The sequence below is a fragment of the Ambystoma mexicanum genome, chromosome 8 (genome assembly GCF_040938575.1).
Source record: "Ambystoma mexicanum isolate Mex_15411 chromosome 8, UKY_AmexF1_1, whole genome shotgun sequence".
Lineage (NCBI taxonomy): Eukaryota > Metazoa > Chordata > Amphibia > Caudata > Ambystomatidae > Ambystoma > Ambystoma mexicanum.
This window is the reverse complement of record NC_090929.1, coordinates 1,438,796,563-1,438,811,179: the sequence shown is the minus strand read 5'-3', so window position 1 is coordinate 1,438,811,179 and position 14,617 is coordinate 1,438,796,563. Positions and strand designations below refer to the sequence as shown.

At 46.0% G+C, this 14,617-nt stretch overlaps 1 protein-coding gene across 1 annotated transcript in view; it reads right to left on the bottom strand.

Annotated features, from left to right (window-relative positions):
• Positions 1-14,617, bottom strand: part of SLIT1 (slit guidance ligand 1) — a 1,063,959-nt gene that overhangs the window by 470,837 nt on the left and 578,505 nt on the right. The gene's annotated exons all lie outside the window — the stretch shown is intronic.

Here is a 14,617-nt window from a genome sequence, read left to right as displayed (position 1 = left end):
TGGTGTTGGTAGGCAGAAGTGGGGGAGGAACTGAGTAGTGTGTAGAGAGTGGGGGTAGGAAAGTTGAGGAGTTTGTCTGAAGGGAGGAAGCAGTAGAGAGGAATGCCAAGGTGTAAACACAAGTAATAGTTGTGCCTGCTGAGCACGAGGGTGGAGATTAGAATGTTCGTAGAGTGTTGGTGAGTAATAAATCAATACATTTTCCAAATGCACCAGAGATGGTGCTTGTTATGAATGGTTACAGTCGAAGGTTGCTATGAAAGAGGACCCCATAGTTGAGAGCCTTGTGCTAAGGAGCAAGAAAGTCAGGCAGGAAGGTGATAGGAGAGGAAAGGGTAACAATGGTGCTGGAAGCCAGGAGAAAGAAAGCTTCCATTTATTTTTGAAGAGGACAGCATGAGGCAGTAGAGAGTCATCCATTCACGGATTGCATTGTGACAGTTGGAAATCTGTACTGAAATGGCTGGGCTGTAGGAGGAAAAGAAGAAAGACATTTGAGAGTCATCAGCAAAGAGGTGATAGTGAAACCAAAGTACAGGAGAAGTCTTCCTAGGACCGAGGCATAGAGGGAGAGGAGCAGAGGTAACAGAGGGGTGAGAGTGGCCAAACGTTTGTGAGTTCCATGTGGTTATAAGGAGGGATCTTCCAGGTACAAGGCCAATAAGTAGTGTAAATGTTTATATCACAAAAATAACTAACGCACACAACAGGATTGTAACAAAATAACTGAGAGGGATTAATAGAACATTAGAACACAGGACGGGAAGCTCAATTAACCAGGCTGCACCCAAAGCTGCCATTATTTGGCAATAAACTGCCCATTTCTGGAGAAGCCTGAGAGCTGGGTTCCCCTTCCTCTGTCATTAAACACCCCAAACCTACCCTCACCCCATATAGCACACACAGAATAGTGGAAAGTGTTTTTAAACGAAAAATAATTTGCCTTCAGCATCTACAACACTCCTTTTTCCTGCTTTCATTCTTTGTGTTGTTTAACTCAGCGTGATCAACACTGAAGGTGGACTAGAGCAAAAAGGACCTATGATGCAAATTCCAAACTTTAGTTTTCTTTCCTTATATTTTTTTTAAAAGGCTTTAGAACCTGCATCTTTGAATTGCGGGTGCTAAGGGTAATATAACCTATGGGGGCGGTGGGCCGAATCCACACTTGCTCTGCTCTGGCAGTTGGAAATCTGTACGCTCAGCTCACGCTCGCCCCTCATGTCTGTGCACAGCTGCTGTGTGTGGCAGGTTCGAATCCCGACAGAGTCAACTCAGCCTTTCATCCTTCTGAGGTTGATAAATTGAGTACCACTGTGTGGGATGATAAAATGTCTTTTGTTATTTCAGAGCTTTGAGATCTGTGGGTGTGTAGCGCTATATAAAATGTACATTATTATTATTTATGACAGGGATGGCCAAACTAGATTGTTTGGTTGATATATCCAATCAGGAGTTGACCATAGTTGAGTCAGTTACAACATGCATGAGAACAACATGCGTGGGAGTGAGGATGGAGACTGCAAGAACAAATGCGTGTACTCATTGGCATTATATTTGCAGAGGTTTAAGAACGTTCTCTGCAATAGGTCCAGACACCCTCCTGGATCCCATGTCAAGAAAGCGTACCAGTGGTTATAGACATATTCAAATGTGATCACTTGCTTGTGGCCCCGAGTTAGAGGCGCTTCCATATTGCAGGCTCTAGTCCACACTCCATTCCACATGATCCGGTGACACTTCTTCCAATCAGTTGTTGTTTTCTGTTATGGTGGACAAAAAAAATGTGAATACAAATTATACGGTTATATTCACTGCCTTGTGACGGATTCCTGCCACGTCTAAGCACTGTAACCATCAGCGTTATTATTACCCAAGTCACCGATACTCAGTGAATTGACCGTGAAAGGATGAAGTGCCTGCTGGGATTTAAGGCCACCTAACCACGTCTGAGGTCAGTGCTTAGCTTGGGAGCTCTGCTTTTATTGCAAAGTTAATTTAGACCAGCGAACGGGGCTTAGGATTACTTTTAAAGCATAGCCGTCATTTAAGCAACACATATCTTCCATGGCTAGGGGGACAAACTGTAAGGTCCACTAGCGGTTAGGAAAATCTCACCTGGTTACAACTAATGTTTACTTAATGTTAAATTGTATTGTAATTGTAATTTATGTAGCTCCTTTTACCATTATTATAGCCTCAAAGCGCTGGCAATGGATGGGTAAGTGGATGATAGAAAGCAGCAAGTGAAGGATGGCTAAGTGTGGGGGTATGAGAAGCCCCACCCTGTGCCACAGGCCAAGAACTTCTGAAAGAGAAGTGCTCTGTATAGACTGCCAGGCTCGGCAAAGGGTAGAGGGCATGGAACTGTGCTACTGTGCACCAGGCTGTGATCTGCAACTAGAATCAGTAGGCAAGAAACAGAGGCACAGAAAGTGGCAACCCACAAGACACGGAGACCGGAAGGGGAATGAGCATGATGCGGGCGAGACATTGGCTCTAAGGAATCTCATTGCATCATTCAGGAATCCAGGACATGTTTTGGAACAGGGAGAGCCTGCACTGGGCACCTCGGTGGGGGACCAGAACACACAGAATATATCATGGAGAACCCCTGTCGCAGGGCTTCATTCTGCAAGAATCTATTCACAAAGAAACTCGGCAAGATATCGTATAAAAGGGACACAAACACCGGGACTCTGTCAAGTGAGCAGATTCATTACCACCGCACACCCCGACTGTCACCGTGTGTGGAGGCGACACTCCTTCCTTCAAATAGTCTGTGCAGCTCCATATGCTGCCTTCACCCCTTCCATAGCAATGGCTGAGCCGAAACATTGGATCTTTAAACTCATTTCAACATAAAACCTGAGTTTCTTTCAAGAGCAAAGTTAATGTTTGGTACTTTTCTATGTGTTTGGAAGGTCTGGGTTTGACTACAAGTGTAAATGTCCAGTTATTAAAAGGTGATTTCCACAAAACCCTGCGTTATTGATAGATACTGGAGTTGAGGCAAAGTGAGAGGAAGGGGGTTGTCCAAGAGCACACGATTTCGTTAAATGTTATATCTGGCGTTAGAACTCTGGGGTCTGATCACACTGTCCTCAACAAAGACACCAGAAGGTTTGAAAGGTGAGGAAATCGGGGAGAAACTGAGATAAATGAGTGAACTCACAACACTCAAAGGGACTTATTTTAGCAACCTGGGAATGATGAAGAGCAAAGCAGAGCTCATGGGATTTGAACCTGGAACCATGGGTTCATACCATAGCCCTGTAGATCGAGCATTTGTCCACAGAGCTACAGATCCAGCTGCTCACAACATGCCTACAGACTTACTAACATCCATCTAACATGGCATGGTGCAGAAACCCTGTCACACGGAGGACTGACACCAGAAGGAGTTTTCTCAATTATGCCTTGTAATAATCTGGATCATTGCGGTTGTGTACGCGGATTCTGTAATATGCCCCACCTACTTTGCCAGCACGTGCTTTGGAGTCCAGCCTCCATTCGGAGGAATATTTTGCTACAGAAATCCCAGTGCAAGTGTCTCTGACAGACCTCTCTGGGCTCGTGGCTAGGGGTGTACTGGGAGCCAAAAGAGGACCTGAAAATAATTGTCCAAAGTGGCCCCATATTATACATGTTCCGACCACACAAAAGAGGCCCTGGGCCTACTGGGAAATCTCCAGAGTTCCCCATGGACCAGTCATCCTGGCTCGTAGCTAGGAATGACTGGGTCGCATGACCTTTGTAAGGCACTTGTAGGCTAGACTATAATGGTGGTGGAGCATGTCACCACCAGGTCCTTTTTAGAAGCGTTGATCATTTTTTCTCTATTATACGCTGTTTGCTCTATTATGCATGACTGATGACCTGCAAAGGTGCATGGTCAGGGGCTGCTTATTACTTTTGTTTTATTAGATGGACAATGGACATTTGACACACATTTACTATGGGCTGCTGCGGTGGTACCTGTGATTTTCTTGGGCTTTTGCTAGTGGAGCATTATGGTGACTCTTCCCATCCTGGTATGTGACCACTGTTTGAATGTGTCAGCAATGGGCCGGTCTTTTAGGGGTCCTTTGTGGGTGATGCCGTCTGCTCATGTATGCAACACCATGTAAGGAGAGGATACCTTCATGCTACGTTAAGCCACCAATGTACTGATAACCCATCCCTCGGATCAATGCCCCTTTCCAGGTCAGACTCGAGATGGCATTCTGAGTGGTGACAGTCTGATAGCAGTGATTGGTTGCATGGAGATGAGCTGGCTGAAACTCAACACAGAACATACAGTGGGGGAGACAGATTGCTCAGAGTTTCGGCTGAAAATAGGGCTGGGGTCTTGTGTTGCCATTAATGTCAGGGGTGCATCGCTTCTCCATGACCTAGGTCTATTATCTGGGATCCCTTTGACAGTAGGCCGAATATGAGAGTCTGACTGCAGGTTGGGCAGGGATGGAGCGGAAACCAAAAGAGGTGCTGGAATAAATATTCAAAGTGGCCCCACAGAGCACATTTATTTATTTAATATTTATAACACGTCTACGGCCCATATGCATTTTCAGCAAGCCCAACCCTTGTCCTATGAGAACATTTGAAAATAAGATAGGTTACCACACAAAAGAGGCTCAGGGTGCAGAGGCCTACCCCAAAACCTCCAGAGTTCCCTATAGGCCAGCCCGCCCCTGGTAATGGATCTTCTAACATCTAGGAGTGTGTCCGTGTTTAAGACCTTTGCTCTTGACAGCAGAAATCATTGGCATTTACTTTCTCATTGACATGCTGCAGAACTGCCTTTGAGTCATTCTTAGCGGCTCCATCTTATTCCATGGCTTCTCAAAAGAAGATATGATGTCTCGATTTTATTATTCTATGCACTTCATCCTCCGTCATCTTCCATTGACCCACGAGGCACGTAGGGTTAGATTCAAGATAGCCATTGCAGTTTGTAAGGCTCTGCGTGGTTCTGGAATGTATAAACCTGATAGATTTGCCAAAGGGTTCTCAGAGTCTGTCTACCTAACCTGATAAAAGATTCTCCCTGCTATTGTGATCATTATGGATTCTGCTTCTTCATGTGTGGAGCACCTGTCCATCCTGTTCTCAAATCCTCAGAGACACCATGCACTTGGATGGGACGTGTGCACTGTGGTAGAGGACAAGGAGAGCATGGGGCTAGACTGCAGGGTTGTCCAACTCCAGGCCTATAGGGCCGGAATCCTGACAGGGTTTCAGGATATCCATTAATATTCATGAGGAAATATTTACATACATTTAGAATCATTGTATGCACATTTATCTAAGAATGTTAATGAGGGATATCCTGAAAACCCAATATGGACCGGGGCCTCGAGGCCTGAAATTGGACAACCATGGGCTAGAGGGTTACTCCCATATGCACCCAAGGCCTTCTATAATGGCACAATGTAATGGTGCTGGTACAACCCTTGGAAGGCAGAGGGATACATGGGGTGTAAAGGTGTTAATGGGGGCTACTGTTTTCAGGCACAACACACTTTTATTCCATGTCAGCGGGACGGGAAATACCGACATATGCTACTTTCAGATAATTAATGTACACATAGTGCATGTATGACATATGCGTAACATATAATATATATGTCATGTTCGTGAAAAGTATTCAAAACATAACACATATTTCAAAAGTATAACATGCATTATCCATCTATATATCCATATAATGCATCTGTCATTTAGGGTATCTGTGTGATAGAAGCACCATGGCTCGTATATTCCACCCTGAAGCCTCACAATACCGCTGCAAATTCAAGAAAGGAACATATGGGGATTCCTGTACCTATGTGTCAGTACTGCAATGGGGGGCAGGAAGATACAGGGCAGGGGTAGTTCTCTTTGCTGCCAAACACTAAAGCGCACCACAATTCCTGCAATTCCATGGCATTACATTTGTATCAGAGTACTGGTGGAAGCGTCCGCTGTGGCAGTACCATGGGTGAAACTAAATTTGACGGCCCCTGTCCCCCACACTCCGATAGCATTTTAGGAAAAAAACTAGCTTGTGCAAGTTGCCCAAATTTGTTTTAATTTGGGCTACTTTTCATGACAGACAAGAGCATTTGCAAAAGTAGGGTAAGTGGACCAGCGGAAGGCATTTACGGCCTCACTCTGTTTGAGGCCATTCGGCCCCTTTTCACCACCATAAAGGCCATTAGAAGGATAATGGCAAAACACCACTCACCCAAATCTAGCATTAAGGCCGTGCAAATGCAATACCCTATCTGTGCATTTGAACACGCTTCTCGTTGTCAATTTCCAATGGCAGCAAGTCTCCACACGTTTGCAGCCATGTTGGGTGATAAGAGCTGATGGGAGCTTTTGCAACTAATAGCCCCCACACAGCTACGCCAGTTACTACGGAAACCAAATGACCCATTGCCGTCTTTTGAAGCTGAATAACTTATTTACATGATCTCTGTTTGACATTCATGCACAAACACGTCCTTTTTTCCTTTGGGAATTCAACATTTTGTTACATTGTTCATACTCAAAAGTCTTGGATACACAAGCTGCAGGTTGTGCGTCTAAGACTTGGAAATACATTGAAGGAAAAGAGGTGATTGATTAGGTTTGCATTGCTGTGTATTCTTTTAGGTGTATATTTTCATTCTGAATGGGGAATGTAGAGCTGTGAAAGGTGCACAAATCATAAAGTAACTTGACAAAAATCTAAACCTTAAAGAAATATGCAAAATAAAATATATTTTGGTGTTGCTTTATTTGATCTTGGATGGAAAACAAGTACCACAATGCAATGTTAGCACACAAAATGCCCTGATTGGATTTGAAAATGTGCTTTCTATACTTAGATACACAACGAAAGGTACCTGTGTGACAACTTTATTGCCTGATAGAGTGCAATATTGAAGTCGACTGTAGGAAGCAAAGCATGCAACTGGGCTACACGTGGGCTTGTTTTCGGGTCCACCTGCACTACATGTGGGTTTTTCTGGCAGCCCAGGCAACCTTCTTTGACTAAAAGTGAAAAGTTCTCCAGTGCTGCCGTGGTGACAGCCGTGGTGGCAGCCGTGGTGGCAGCCATGGTGCCCTATGCAAGTGAAAAGCTTCCCCTACCCTCTTCTGGAGCTGCCAGCACCAGCATGGAGGGGTAGCTTTTCTGTTACATAGGATGCTGCTACTGCTGCGCCAGCACCTCTTCCATAGGGCTCTGTGACTGCGCCAACAAACGGGAGCTTTTTATTCATTCATTTTTTTGGTCAAACAATGGGGAGCTTTTCATTCATTCATTTTTTTCTTGGTCATTTGTATAGCGCCTTTCACCATAATTATGGTCCCAACGCGCAGTTGGTTGAATGCTCTCGGAGGGACCAGAGTCCAAATTTGGGAGAAATGGGAGGTGCAATTATGCGTGTGTGCATTTTAGCCATTAAAGTTAAGTGAGGGGGTCCAAGACCCTGCTAGTCACCCATGTCTGAATAGCGTGTGGATGGGCGCAGCAGAGGTAAACGATGTACTAAAATGCGGGTGGATTTTGTTTAAGGAGATAGAGAAATTATGTGAGAAGCTACAGTTCACATTTTTGTCATTAAAGGTAGCTTCATTCTTATGGCAGAGGTGTTGTGTAATAGTGTTTGTTTCATATATGAGTGCAGGGTGTATGCAATGAGCCTGTTCCACTAAGTTACGACGGTGCTGTGTCCAAGAGGAGAAAATGGGATACACCACAAACAACAAAGGTTTACATTCTGGGTTCCTTCTATGTACAACGAGCAGTGCTACGTATCATAGATGAACTAAGTGATAAATGAATACAACAAGGCCCCATTCACATTTTCTTACGCAGCATGTCCTGCCCTCATGTGCTTTTGAGTAGCATACAGTGCCTTCCACGAAAGAGGGATCCGATGGGATCCATTTTGAAATGTGTCCCCATGCTGGTGTGACTGTGCTATTGTGCCCTATTGAGAGAAAAGTTCGACTTAAATGGGTCGCTGCTGCGCCACAAGCACAGGGTCTTCCTCTTTCACATAGAGCGCTGCTATCGCCGGCACACTTGCAGAAGGGAGCTTTCCCAAAGCTCCTCCGTTCTGACACGATGGCGGCCATGTCGCCTTTTGTAAATTACATGAATTTGGCGCTGTGGGCAACCCCCCAGGTCATTTGTGCCTGAGGTCGGCCCTGAATGTTAGAGGAAAGGAAAGCATATTCTGAGCCACTAATAAGACTTCCTCTGAGCAGTGGCTTTCTGGACTTTCTTTAAATGTGCCTCATCATGTTTTCCTTTGTGTTTTCCATCGTGTTTTCCACAGGGAAGTCATCCCCCTGAGAAAGAGAGAAGGGAGAGATGGGCCTACAAACCGTAACCAAAAAAGTTGGTAAATACCATTAAGCAGCAACCAAAGACTCACACCGGAGTCTCCATCAAACTGACCGGCTTACTAACCCACTTCCCCCTCCTGCTCCTCCAGCATAACCAACACCACTACATTTGACTAGAGACTAGCCACACTACACATAAACACACCTTGAATCAATCTAATGGTCGCACCCTACCATCTCTCAGAGATTCTGGAAGTAAAACTAGAGGGAACACCCCAGCACACAGTCCATAAATCCCTCAACTACACAATTACACACCAACACAGTAGATAGTCACACACCAAAGCCATCAGTGACACTGGACCCATTATGGATACAAATAATCAGCGCGCAAAACCACAATCCACCCTAACATCAGACATGCCAAAACACAAACACAAGCACAGATCCGAGGCACTCAGTCCTTCCCATAAGGTTACAACACACAAGGCCTCCCGCATCAACTCCCACATGTAAACAATGGTTACAGACACCAGTTCCCCCTGGTTCAAGCCTATCCTATCATCCGATCCACACTAGCAAGCCCAGCCCTCTTCTCTTGCAGAGCCACGTGAGCGCCTGGTGACTGCCCTCAGGTGGTAGCGGTGCGCGGTATAAAGCAACACAACATAACGTAAATTACACGTCTAAATCCCTTTTATTGTATGGAGCCCGAACTACAAGACAAACGAATGAAATATATATCTTTTTTCATGCATTGCTGTGTTTTTACCTTTGATGTTGGAAGCACTCCATAACACCCTCGCCACCCTCTTTTATATATGTATTGAAAGCTATTATTAGCGGGTGTTGTTATCAGGAGACCAGAGTTTATTCATATAAAATAGTTAACAGGCTTACAGATTCTATTACCGCACAGTTTCACTCTATAAAGCAGTCTGCCAAGTAAATAAAATAACATACGAGTGGAGCTGTCAGAAAGTTTGGCAAATAACCGCAGGCTGCAGTTTTGCAGTTATGAGAGAAGTAGGCATGGGAAAACTGAGTCCTGGGAACTGTAGGAGGTGAACTAAGAGACACACTAAAGAAGGAGAGAGAGTGGCGGGAGATAGACAGAAAGAGCTAGAGAGAGATAGGGGGAAGAGAGAGAGAGAGAGAGAGAGAGGAAGAGAAAGAGAGAGCAGGGGAGAGAGACAGAGAGAGAAAGAGAGAGAGGGGCGAGAGAAAGAGAGAGTGAGAGAGATGAAGAGAGTGAGACATAGAGTGAAAGAGAGAGGGAGAGAGGGAGAGAGAAAAAGAGGGAGGGACAGAAAGAGTGTGAGAGAAACAGAGAAAGAGGAGGGCGGGAGAGAGGCAGCAAGAGATAAAGAAAGCGAGAATGAGAGAGAGGGACAGAGAGAGAGGAGAGAGGGAGAGAGAAAACAAGAGAGAGAGGGAAAGAGAGGGAGAGAGAGAGGGATACAGAGATTGACAGAGAGGGAAGCAGAGGGGAGTGAGGGGGAAGCGAGAGAGGGGAAGGGGAAAGGGAGAGAGAGACGGGGAGAGAGAGAGGGAGGAAAAGAGGGAGAGAGGGAAGGAGAGAAGGGGACAGAGAGCTGAGAGAGAGAGGCGGATGAGAGAGACAGAGAGAGAGAGAGTGGGAGAGGGAGAGAAAGAGAGACAGCGAGAAAGAGGGGGGAGGGAAAGAGAGAGGGGAACAGAGAGAGCTAGGTGGAGATGGGGGAGAGAGAGGAAGAGAGGGAGGGAAAGAAGGAGAGAGAGGGAGAGGCAGGAAGGGGGAAGGATAGCACAAGCTACTGGCGTATTCTGTATGAGTGATAGCTTTTGCAACAAGTGATAGCTAGACATATATGAAAGAGAGTAAGAGAGACATAGAGACAGACTTACAATGAGCGGGAGTGCCAGAGAGAGAACAATATGGTGATAACGAGAGAGCGAGAGAGAGAAAGAGAGAGCCTGGGAGAGACATATTAAGGCAAAGGAAGAGGCAGATTCAGAGCGACCCAGAGAAAGCCACAGAAAGCCAGAGATTAGAGAGAGAGAGGGGCAGGGAGACAGGGCGCGAGGTATTCGCTTGTGGAAGTATTGGTTTCATATATGAGAGCAGCTTCGGCTGTTGTAATGTGCTGTATTAAGTGAGTGATGGGAAACACAGAAAGACAGAAAGAAAGAGAAGAAATGGAGCTGAAGCAAGAGCAGGAGGTGTGGAGCCGCGTGTGCTAGTACCCGCCCAGTGATATCGAACTGTACTCATTGCTTTATTGATTATTGATGCGTTTCTTGCAGGCTGCCTGGCTGCTGCAGGGTCGGACTGGGACAAGAAATAGGCCCGGTTACCCAAAAAAAAGTGGCCCACCCTTCGCCTCACGACTCTTGACCTCTGATGACATCGCCAGAAGTGTTGTCATTGGACCCCACCCCAAAGTGACATCCTGGGAAGCGATGAAATGCGACCTTTCACCCCTTGACAAAACAGGAAGTGGCATCAAATAGCATTGTTCCTAAGTACATTGAATTACTGTGAATCGAAGCAGACGTCCAAGTCCAAATTATAATATGTTATTGTATAGCACTTACGCTTAAGCTCTTTTTTTATAGAACAAATATGCATACAATATCACCCAACCGTTGTTGGTGCTGTTTTATCGACCTAAGAAGGATGAAAGACTTTTTTTTCATTTGTTTTCCTCCAAACCGGACCAGGCATGGCCAGAAACCGGCCCCCAGGGCCGGGCCGAAATGCAGAGGGGCCAATCCGACCCTGGCTGCTGCTGGCACACAGCATCCACAGCAGAGTTCAGCAGAGTGCGCATCAAGCATCCTGCCGTGGTAGGCAACCTGTGGCTTACCAGATGTTTGGGCCTACTACTCACACAATCCCTCACCATTGACCATCTTGCTATTTGGCAATTACCACTGGCCTCTAATCAGGGAAGAGACACACAATACTGCCCAGTGATATAACCAATTACACGCTGTTCTCTCTGGGTTCAGCAAATTACATTCGAGGGGAACCTGCCACCGAACATGGCCGGAAATAAGATCGAAACCATTTCAATAATTAGGTCTTTCAATAGCAAAAGAGTGTATTATATGTGGTCGTTACTCAGATAAGGACTGACACGTGATTTGTGCTGAAGGCATTCTATCGGTGCCCCTGAAACTTAGCCTTGTTGTGCTTGGCTGCCGATTTGACTACTAAGAGTACAATTTTACCACGGCGGTATGGATTTAGCGGCTGGAAATGCAAGAAAGCATGTTTTCCGGAGTTATATTGTTACACCTACAGTACTTTCTACTGCTGGTACAGTTGCAATAGCACTGCCATTGCCTTACAGCAGAGCGCTAGTTGTTAATTTCCAGTGGTTCGCAGCTGCTATTAAAGCTTACATAATCAGAGTGTGTTTTTTTACGGTAATCGACAAAGGTGGCTGCATTATGCATTAAGTGTTTGCGTGGTCCACCCTTATTAATGGTTGCGGAATCATGGTAACACTGTATATGCCAACAGCTCAAAAATTGCTTTAATGCATGAAGGGGGCATATAAAGATGGCGGCTGTATACATGCAGTATGTTTCTGCCACATTATATATAAGGTGGCAGAAACTTACTCTCTGTTCTCTCCTCCTCTCCCCTCTCCCTTTTCCTATCTCCTGTCCTTACTTTCTTCTATGCACTTAGTCTATCAGAATTGTCCCTGGACCTAGTATGATAGCAACCTCGTCTGTCGCTCCCCCATCCCCTTACTGTCCCCCCCACCGCCTCCAGCACTATCTGAAACGTTGTCAGGCCTAGTACTGTAGTCGCCTGTCTGTTTCACTTTCCTTCCCACTCCCCCCCTTCTTCCTTCCTTAGCACTTGCACTATCTGAAATGTCGTCAGGTCGAGTACGATAGTTAATTTCACATCCTTACTGTTTGTATTTTCCCTTGTTCCGCCCCTTACCTTGAAGCACTTTGAAACACATTGTGTATAGGCCCTATATAAATAAACTATCATATCATATCAAGGTGGGATGCATTATGGGTGCAAGGGCACCTCTGTAAGTGGGCTCCAGAGTGCAGACACGTGATCAGAGCCCAAGGAAAGATAATAGTGAATTAATGACCAGCGTTCTCCTTGTCTTTCTTTGCAAACCTCCTGCCACCTATACATTTACGAGGCTTAAGGACGATAACCTGAGGGCCACCTGCATGCCAACGCCACAGAGGGGCAGGTAGCAAAGTCGAAGGCTAAATGGTTTAAGTGAGACAAAACTAACACAGGAGATGCAAAGAATAGCAGGCGGCTTTACTGGAGCCCGCGAGCCTGATTTATTGTCTTTAAACTCCAAAACCAATCACTTAGCAAAGGAAAGCAGGGGGGTCTGTCGCCACACACTGACCTCGAACTGACAAGGACATGTCGTAGTCTCTGAATGACTCATTCTGGGTTGAATTATGGCCTGGGACATTGCAAGGTTTTTATCGCAGGCAAAGTGACGTTCTGGTCCCTCCTCTGACCTTTCACCTCTACCCCCACCGCAAGGTTGAAACCTTTGCGCATTGTAGATACCTCTGGCGTGCCCTACTACTGGCATCCACTTAGTCGGCTCACTAACCTTCCCTTGAAATAAAAGAGACACTGAAGTGCCACATTAGGGCCTGGGCTTAAATGTATGGCGGTTGGACAAACAGTAGTAACTTCAGAATGTGGAACAACTAAGACGCTGTATCTGTCACCGAGTCATCACTTACCACCAGTGGAAACGGGCGAGTCATCACTTACCACCGGTGGAAACAGTAGTTCCAATTGGCTGTTACTAATACTACCAAACTCATAATGAAACCACAAGCATGACCTGGGAGCTTGTAGAAACCTCTCCTGCCATGCTGCATTAACCCTTGACTGGACAAGTATGGCTGGGCTGTCTTTGCAGCACTGCTGCAATTTCATGCCAGTGTCAGGGATTTCCATGAGAACCATTGGGTGCACTGCATCCTGGCAACATTAAGGACTTTAAATGCCTGAAACTATGGCATCGAGCAGAAGAGACTAGGCAAACACCACCTGCTCTATGGAGACACGTATAAGATCTGGAGGCTGCTATTAAACCTTAAGCTCTTCATAGGCGTGCCCAGGGAGTAGCCTGGGGTGGCACGTCCTACGCCTAGAATCTGATTGGCCACCCCAGGTGCCACCCCATTATACAGGCTAGTGAGTGTGTGTGTGTGTGTGTGTGTGCGCACGTATGCGCATACTTCATGCCATACCTGCATAAGACAGTGCCCCACTTGAGCCAGTGTCCACAAAAGAGTGTGGACACGACACTGATACTCTTCTCCCCACTTGCCCCCTACATTTTTCCCCGCAGGTAATATTCCAAACTGCCTTAAATAATTATTTACAGTGTTTTTGAAATATGCTAAAATCTGTGAGAGGCACGAAAAAGAAAGTTGTGCTCCGGTCCTTAGATTGGCCTTCTTTAACCACCCACACTTGCCTGGAAGGACCTCCTGGACACACACACTTTAGAAAAGGCTGCACAAAAAAATCAGACACTGTCAGAACTGTGAACAAAGATCCGTGTGTATGTGAGACACATGTGCCTCAAAACCCCGATTCCCACACTCACTGGCAGGTATCTGCTCAAGATATGTTTCAATTGTCCATGGAAATACACTCTGGCTTGGGTTACACAACGCGCATTGTGCATTAATCTCCCGCGTCACAGCCTGCCACGGCTCGGCGTGTGATGTCTCTCCTGTACGCTGTCCAAAGGAGGCGTAGACGGGAAAGAAGGAACTCTGAAATAACGCCTGTGTTTCCGGGGTCTCAGTTTCAGGACGTCCCATTAATCACGTGCCCAGTTTGCAGTCAGACATTGTGCGCCGTGCACCTGCGCTGGTGCATTGGTGTCTTTAGTCAGGGGGCCTTGATTCCTAAAGGTGATAGCCGAGAGGTGCAGAGTACTCAGTTTCTTTTCACAAGGCCCGTCTCCATTGTACCCCAAGCTATCATTTTTGTTTACTCCTTAGGGTAGCTTCCATCTTGATATGCTGTGAATGCAGTGAAATGAGCGGCCCCCGCCTCTCCCAGCTTCTTTATGAAGCATGGGAGAACTTTGCACTGCTAATTTCTTTACATAGACGGTAATCCGTGATCAGGTTACACAAGCCACACCATAGCTTTAGGAGACATTGGAGCTAGACACAGATTTCTGGGCAATAACTGCAGTCTTTTCGGCGTGTCCATCACATGGTGTGATTGGGAGTATAGATGCAACTCATCATATATCCACACACTCTA